We start from the raw sequence: 9,310 nt of genomic DNA, 5'->3' as shown, positions 1-9,310 counted from the left end.
TGTTATTGGGGCTAGAGGCCACAACATTGTAAAAATAGAAATGTTGTTTAAATTGATTTGCAAATGCTGTGTGATCCCAATCAAATACCAATAGGATTTCATGTGATACTTGCCAGACTGATTCTAAACTGGGGTGCATTTTGAAAATCAGCTGGGCCTTTTTGTTTATCACAAAGACTGTGGTTACATTATCCACAAATATCATCTCCTTTCATATAACAAAGGGTGCATTACCAAATATTTGTTATAAAAGTGAGGCGCTGGGTCTGACTGGGGTAAGACCACATGTGAGAATAGCCAGGTAATTTCTGAATGAAAATAAAGGGGGAGGATTTCTCTTCCATATCTGTAAATGCATTATAATGCTATATTACCTCCAGTGGCATAGTACCAGTGCGTCAGTGAAACAGAGAAGAGAGCAGAATTAAGTAAAAGCACATATGGGTGTTTAGTTTAAAGTCACATCAACGGCAAAATGGATTATTGGGCAACTGGCTTGGCGTTTCTAAAAAATCAAGCTATTGTCCAACCTCATTTGTCTTTTTATTTATTTATTTATTTATTTATTTATTTTTTGAGATGCTGTCTCACTCTGTCACCCAGGCTGGAGTGCAGTGGTGCAATATCTGCTCACTGCAACCTCCGCCTGCCAGGTTCAAGTGATTCTCCCGCCTCAGCCTCCCAAGTAGCTGGGATTACAGGCACCCGCCACCATGCTCAGCTAATTTTTTGTATTTTCTGTAGATACGGGGTTTCACTATATTGGCCAGGCTGGTTTTGAACTCCTGACCTCGTGATTCACCCACCTCAGCCTCCCAAAGTTTTGGGATAACAGGCGTGAGCCACTGCACCTGGCCCAACCTCATTTCTTACGTCAAAATAAATTTCATGTAGTTCAAAAATTTAAATGTAAGACATTGAACATTAAAAGTATTGAAAGAAACTATAGGGTGGTTCCAAGATGGCTGAATAGGAACAGCTCCAGTCTACAGCTCCCAGCGTGAGTGACACAGAAGACAGGTGATTTCTGCATTTCCAAGTGAGGTACTGGGCTCAACTCACTGGGGCTTGTTGGACAGTGGGTGCAGGACAGTGGGTGCAGCGCACCAAGCATGAGCCGAAGCAGGGCGAGGCATCGCCTCACCTGGGAAGTGCAAGGGGTCGGGAATTCCCTTTCATAGCCAAGCAAAGCTGTGACACACGGCACCTGAAAAATCGGGTCACTCCCACCCTAATACTGCGCTTTTCCAATGGTCTTAGCAAACGGCACACCAGGAGATTATATCCCGCGCCTGGCTCGGAGGGTCCCATGCCCACGGAGCCTCGCTCATTGCTAGCATAGCAGTCTGAGATCGAACTGCAAGGCAGCAGTGAGGCTGGGGGAGGGCGCCCACCATTGCTGAGGCTTGAGTAGGTAAACAAAGCGGCCGGGAAGCTCGAACTGGGTGGAGCCCACTGCAGCTCAAGGAGGCCTGCCTGCCTCTGTAGATTCCACCTCTGGGGGCAGGGCATAGCCGAACAAAAGGCAACAGAAACCTCTGCAGACTTAAATGTCCCTGTCTGACAGCTTTGAAGAGAGTAGTGGTTCTCCCAGCACAGAGTTTGAGATCTGAGAACAGACAGACTGCCTCAAGTGGGTCCCTGACCCCCGAATAGTCTATCTGGGAGGCACCCCCCAGTAGGGGCAGACTGACACCTCACACGGCCAGGTACCCCTCTGAGACAAAACTTCCAGAGGAACAATCAGGCAGCAACATTTGCTATTCAGCTATATTCGCTGCTGTGCAGCCTCCGCTGCTGATACCCAGGCAAACAGGGTCTGGAGTGGACCTCCAGCAAACTCCAACAGACCTGCAGCTGAGGGTCCTGACTGTTAGAAGGAAAACTAACAAACAGAAAGGACATCCAAACCAAAACCCCATCTGTATGTCACCATCATCAAAGACCAAAGGTAGATAAAACCACAAAGATGGCGAAAAAACAGAGCAGAAAAACTGAAAATTCTAAAAATCAGAGTGCCTCTCCTCCTCCAAAGGAACACAGCTCCTGACCAGCAATGGAACAAAGCTGGATGGAGAATGACTTTGACGAGTTGAGAGAAGAAGGCTTCAGATGATCAAACCTCTCCTAGCTAAAGGAGGAAGCTCGAACCCATCGCAAAGAAGTTAAAAACCATGAGAAAAGATTAGACAAATAGCTAACTAGAATAACCAATGCAGAGAAGTCCTTAAAGGACCTGATGGAGCTGAAAACCATGGCACGAGAACTACGTGATGAATGCACAAGCTTCAGTAGCCGATTTGATCAACTGGAAGAAAGGGTATCAGTGATTGAAGATCAAATGAATTAAATGAAGCGAGAAGAGAAGTTTAGAAAAAAAGAATAAAAAGAAATGAACAAAGCCTCCAAGAAATATGGGACTACGTGAAAAGACCAAATCTGCATCTGACTGGTGTACCTGAAAGTGACGGGGAGAATGGAACCAAGTTGGAAAACACTCTGCAGGATACTATCCAGGAGAACTTCCCCAACCTAGCAAGGCAGACCAACATTCAAATTCAGGAAATACAGAGAACGCCACAAAGATACTCCTCGAGAAGAGCAACTCCAAGACACATAATTGTCAGATTCACCAAAGTTGAAATGAAGGAAAAAATGTTAAGGGCAGCCAGAGAGAAAGGTCAGGTTACCCACAAAGGGAAGCCCATCAGACTAATAGCAGATCTCTCGGCAGAAACTCTACAAGCCAGAAGAGAGTGGGGGCCAATATTCAGCATTCTTAAAGAAAATAATTTTCAACCCAGAATTTCATATCCAGCCAAACTAAGCTTCATAAGTGAAGAAGAAATAAAATCCTTTACAGACAAGCAAATGCTGAGAGATTTTGTCACCACCAGGCCTGCCCTACAAGAGCTCCTTGAAGGAAGCACTAAACATGGAAAGGAACAACCAGCCCCTGCAAAAACATGCCAAATTGTAAAGACCAGTGATGCTAAGAAGAAACTGCATCAACTAACGAGCAAAATAACCAGCTAACATCATAATGACAGGATCAAATTCACACATAACAATATTAACCTTAAATGTAAATGGGCTAAATGCTCCAATTAAAACACACAGACTGGCAAATTGGATAAAGAGTCAAGACCCATCAGTGTGCTGTATTCAGGAAACCCATCTCATGTGCAGAGACACACATAGGCTTAAAATAAAGGGATGGAGGAAGATCTACCAAGCAAATGGAAAACAGAAAAAGGCAGGGGTTGCAATCCTAGTCTCTGATAAAACAGACTTTAAACCAATAAGGATCAAAAGAGACAAAGAAGGCCATTACATAATGGTAAAGGGATCAATTCAACAAGAAGAGCTAACTATCCTAAATATATATGCACCCAATACAGGAGCACCCAGATTCATAAAGCAAGTCCTTAGAGACCTACAAAGAGACTTAGAATCCCACACAATAATAATGGGAGACTTTAACACCCCACTGTCAACATTAGACAGATCAACGAGACAGAAAGTTAACAAGGATATCCAGGAATTGAATTCAGCTCTGCAGCAAGTGGACCTAATAGACATCTACAGAACTCTCCACCCCAAATCAACAGAATATACGTTCTTCTCAGCACAACACCACACCTATTCCAAAATTCACCACATAGTTGGAAGTAAAGCAATCCTCAGCAAATGTAAAACAACAGAAATTATAACAAACTGCCTCTCAGACCACAGTGCAATCAAACTAGAACTCAGGATTAAGAAACTCACTCAAAACCGCTCAACTACATGGAAACTGAACAACCTGCTCCCGAATGACTACTGGGAGCATAACAAAATGAAGGCAGAAATAAAGATGTTCTTTGAAACCAACGAGAACAAAGACACAACATACCAGAATCTCTGGGACACATTTAAAGCAGTGTGTAGAGGGAAATTTATAGCACTAAATGCCCACAAGAGAAAGCAGGAAAGATCTAAAATTGACACCCTAACGTCATAATGAAAAGAACTAGAGAAGCAAGAGCAAACACATTCAAAAGCTAGCAGAAGGCAAGAAATAACTAAGATCAGAGCAGAACTGAAGGAGATAGAGACACAAAAATCCCTTCAAAAAATTAATGAATCCAGGAGCTGGTTTTTGGAAAAGATCAACAAAATTGATAGACTGCTAGCAAGACTAATAAAGAAGAAAAGAGAGAAGCATCAAATAGACACAATAAAAAATGATAAAGGGAATATCACCACCGATCCCACAGAAATACAAACTACTATCAGAGAATACTATAAACACCTCTATGCAAATAAACTAGAAAATCTAGTAGAAATGGATAAATTCCTCAACACATACACCCTCCCAAGACTAAACCAGGAAGAAGTTGAATCTCTGAATAGACCAATAACAGGCTCTGAAATTGAGGCAATAATTAATAGCTTACCAACCAAAAAAGTCCAGGACTTTTTTTGGGTTCACAGCCGAATTCTACCAGAGGTACAAGGAGGAGCTGGTACCATTCCTTCTGAAACTATTCCAATCAATAGAAAAAGAGGGAATCCTCCCTAACTCATTTTATGAGGCCAGCGTCATCCTGATACCAAAGCTGGGCAAAGACACAACAAAAAAAGAGAATTTTAGACCAATATCCATGATGAACATCGATGCAAAAATCCTCAATAAAATACTGGCAAACCGAATCCAGCAGCACATCAAAAAGCTTATCCACCATGACCAAGTGGGCTTCATCCCTGGGATGCAAGGCATCCCTGGGTTGCACATTTCAACATGTGCAAATCAATAAACATAATCCAGCATATAAACAGAACCAAAGACAAAAACCACATGATTATCTCAATAGATGCAGAAAAGGCCTTTAACAAAATTCAACAATGTTTCATGCTAAAAACTCTCAATAAATTAGGTATTGATGGGACGTGTCTCAAAATAATAAGAGCTATCTATGACAAACCCACAGCCAATGTCATACTGAATGGGCAAAAACTGGAAGCATTCCCTTTGAAAACTGGCACAAGACAGGGATGCCCTCTCTCACCACTCCTATTCAACATAGTGTTGGAAATTCTGGCCAGGGCAATCAGGCAGGGGAAAGAAATAAAGGGTATTCAATTAGGAAAAGGGGAAGTCAAATTGTCCCTGTTTGCAGATGACATGATTGTATATCTAGAAAACCCCATTGTCTCAGCCCAAAATCTCCTTAAGCTGATAAGCAACTTCAGCAAAGTCTCAGGATACAAAATCAATGTACAAAAATCACAAGCATTCTTGTACACCAATAACAGACAAACAGAGAGCCGAATCACGAGTGAACTCCCATTCACAATTGCTTCAAAGAGAACAAAATACCTAGGAATTCAACTTACAAGGGACGTGAAGGACCTCTTCAAGGAGAACTACAAACAACTGCTAAAGGAAATGAGAGAGGACACAAACAAATGGAAAAACATTCCATGCTCATGGATAGGAAGAATCAATATCATGAAAATGGCCATACTGTCAAAAGTAATTTATAGATTCTATCCCCATCAAGCTACCACTGACTTTCTTCTCAGAATTAGAAAAAACTACTTTAAATTTCATATGGAACCAAAAATGAGCCTGTATAGCCAAGGCAATCCTAAGCAAAAAGAGCAAAGCTGGAGGCATCACACTACTTGACTTCAAACAATACTACAAGGCTGCAGTAACAAAACAGCATGGTACTGGTACCAAAACAGAGATATAGACCAATGGAACAGGACAGAGGCCTCAGAAATAACATGACATATCTACAACCATCTGATCTTTGACAAACCTGACAAAAACAAGCAATGGGGAAAGGATTCCCTATTTCATAAATGGTGCTGAGAAAACTGGCTAGCCATATGGAGAAAGCTGAAACTGGACCCCTTCCTTACACCTTATACAAAAATTAACTAAAGATGGATTAAAGACTTAAATGTAAGACCTAAAACCATAAAAACCCTAGAAGAAAACCTAGGCAATACCGTTCAGGACATAGGCATGGGCAAAGACTTCATGACTAAAATACCAAAAGCAATGGCAGCAAAAGCCAAAATTGACAAATGGGATGTAATTAAACTAAAGAGCTTCTGCACAACAAAAGAAACTATCATCAGAGTGAACAGGCAACCTACATAATGGGAGAAAATTTTTGCAATCTACCCATCTGACAAAGGTCTAATATCCAGAATCTACAAGAAAGTTAAACAAATTTACAAGAAAAAAACAACCCCATCGAAAAGTGAGTGAAGGATATGAACAGACACTTCTCAAAAGAAGACATTTATGCAACGAAGAAACACATGAAAAAAAAGCCCATCATCACTGGTCATTAGAGAAATGCAAATCAAAACCACAATGAGATACCATCTCATGCCATTTAGAATGGCAATCATTAAAAAGTCAGGAAACAACAGATGCTGGAAAGGATGCGGAGAAATAGGAACGCTTTTACACTATTGGTGGGCGTGTAAACTAGTTCAACCATTGAGGAAGACTGTGGCAATTCCTCTAGGATCTAGAACCAGAAATACCATTTGACCCAGCAATCCCATTACTGGGTATATGCCCAAAGGATTATAAATCATTCTATGATAAAGACACATGCACACACATGTTTACTGCAGCACTTTTCACAAAAGCAAAGACTTGGAACCAACCCCAATGCCCATCAATAATAGAGTGGATAAAGAAAATGTGACACATATACACCATGGAATACTATGCAGCCATAATGTCCTTTGCAGGGACATGGATGACACTGGAAACCATCATTCTCGGAAACTAACACAGGAACAGAAAACCAAACACTGCATGTTCTCACTCATAAGTGGGAGCTGAACAATAAGAACACATGGACACAGGGAGGGGAACATTACACACTGGGGCCTATCGGGGTGGGGGGCAAGGGGAGGGAGAACATTAGGAGAAATACCTAATGCATGTGGGGCTTAAAACCTAGATGTCAGGTTGGTAGGTGCAGAAAACCACCATGGCACATGTATACCCATGTAACAAACCTGCACATTCTGCGCATGTATCCCAGATCGTAAAGTAAAATTTAAAAACTAATAATTTGTAATATCTCATATAGATTCTGTATTCACGTTTTTTCAATTTGTCCCCAAAATATCTTTTATAGCTTTATTTTCTTTCTGATTCAAGAACTACTCAGTGTTTACATAGTGAGTTTGATTGTGTCTCTGTAATTTCTCTACAATCTTTGCATATGTAATAACTTCTTAAAAATGTATATCACCGCCAAAGATAACTTTAAGTTTTGTCACAAATGTGTTACCATGATTGGCAGACCTGTATTTCTAGTTCTTCTAGGACAAAGCCTTAAGATTTTGAAACACTACTGTGTTAAAGCTGAACAACAGAAAAACACACCAAACCTGACACTGTTGTTTAAAAGCTATGAGAATTTTCTGTCTCCTTAATAGAGAGTGAGGCAGTGAAGTTTGTTGTATTCTTTGTTTCTTTTGCTTTTCTTCTCTCTCTCCCCTTGAGACATTTTGAATGGGGCTTTTAGTTGGCAAATATAGGGCAATAGCTTTTTAACTTTTTCTTCAATTTTGCTGGAAAATACATAGTCATATGGTAAGAACTTCTATGTAGTAAATGGAAAAATAGAGACAGAGAAACAAAGGAAGAAAGGGAGAGAGTGAAGGAAAGAAAGAAAGAGGTGGGGGGAGGGAGGGAGACAAGGCAGGCAGGCAGGCAAGAAGGAAGGAAAGGAAAGAATGAAGGACAGGAGAAAAAGAAGACAAGAAGGAAGGAAAGAAAGAAGGAAAGAAAAGCAGATTAAATGGAGCTTTTGGTTAGGCAAATATAAAGCAAAGGCCTTTTTTATTTTTTATTTCATTTTAATACATATTTGTGTGGTACAGAATTCTTACATAGAGCTGAATGGAAAGATATGGGGTGTGTGGGAGAGAGAGAGAGAGAGAGACAAAGACTGTGTACTGTGTTGGAGGTCCCCAAGACTCCCCCACCCCAGGCTTGGTGATCCACTAGGGGTCGCAGGACTCTAATAAAGTATGGTCACAGTTATGATTTATTGCAGTGAAAAGGTATGGACCAAAAGCAGCAAAGGGCAATGGTGCATGAGGTGATGCCCAGAAGAAACCAGGCCCAACCTTCCAAGCATCCCCTCCCACTGTAGTCACATAGATGTACTTGATTCCTTCCACAACAAATTGAGAAAACACATGCCAACTGCTGTCTACCAGGGAGGCTCATGAGAGATTCAGTGCCCAGGGTGTTTACTGGGGCTGGTCATGTAGGCACACTCTGCCCAGCACATACCAAAATTCCAGCCTCCCAATAGGAAAGCAGATGTGCGGCAAAAACCATATTGTTTGTACAAACAGTGTAAGAGCAGTGAGCCACTCTTCTCAGTTCTGGGAATGGTGGGAACCACCCTGAAATCCAAGTTCCCAGCCATGAGCCAAGGGCCAACCTTACAAGCAGGCCTTTCTAAGGAGAGCAGTCTCAGGCCTGCCATGTTTGTTGGTTTTTTGTTTTTGAGATCGAGTTTCGCTCCTGTTGCCCAGGCTGGAGTGCAATGGTGCAATCTCGGCTCATTGCAACCTCCACCTCCTGGGTTCAAGCGATTCTCCTACCTCAGCCTCCCGAGTAGCTGGGATTACAGGCGCCCACCACCATGCCTGGTTAATTTTTTCTATTTTTAGTAGAGACGGGGTTTCACCATGTTGTCCAGGCTGGTCTCGAACTCCTGACCTAAGGTGATACACCCGCCTTGGCCTCTCAAAGTGCTGGGATTACAGGCTTGAGCCATGGCAACTGGCCACCATGTTAACTCTTTTCTGTACAGATAAATGTATCTATACATACATCCATGCATATACATACATATATACATACATACATAAAAACATAGGTAGATACAGAGTAAAAACTTTCCTGCTCTTCTTATAGACCATCCACCCAATCCCACATCCATCCCCACAAGAAACCATTCTTATTAGTTCCTTGCTTATCTTTCCAGAGTTTCTTTAGGCATACCACCCAATAAAAACATATTCTTCTGGCCCTGCCTTTGTCATACTTCTTTAGTATATACTCTCTTCCTCTCTTGTTTTTTTCATTTGCAGTTCCTTCTATACCTTTATCTCAGGAGCATCTGCATTTTTTTTTTTTTCTCATAGCTGGAAAGCATCCCATTTTTCTGGATGTTTCACAATTTACTTAACCATTTCTCTGACGGACATTTGGGTCGTTTCTGATCTTTGGTATTGCAAGCACTAGTGCAATAAATAGCCTTGG

This window comes from Symphalangus syndactylus, chromosome X, assembly GCF_028878055.3.
Source record: "Symphalangus syndactylus isolate Jambi chromosome X, NHGRI_mSymSyn1-v2.1_pri, whole genome shotgun sequence".
In the NCBI taxonomy this organism is placed as follows: domain Eukaryota; kingdom Metazoa; phylum Chordata; class Mammalia; order Primates; family Hylobatidae; genus Symphalangus; species Symphalangus syndactylus.
The sequence above is the reverse complement of the archived record's forward strand: the minus strand, read 5'-3'. Positions refer to the sequence as shown.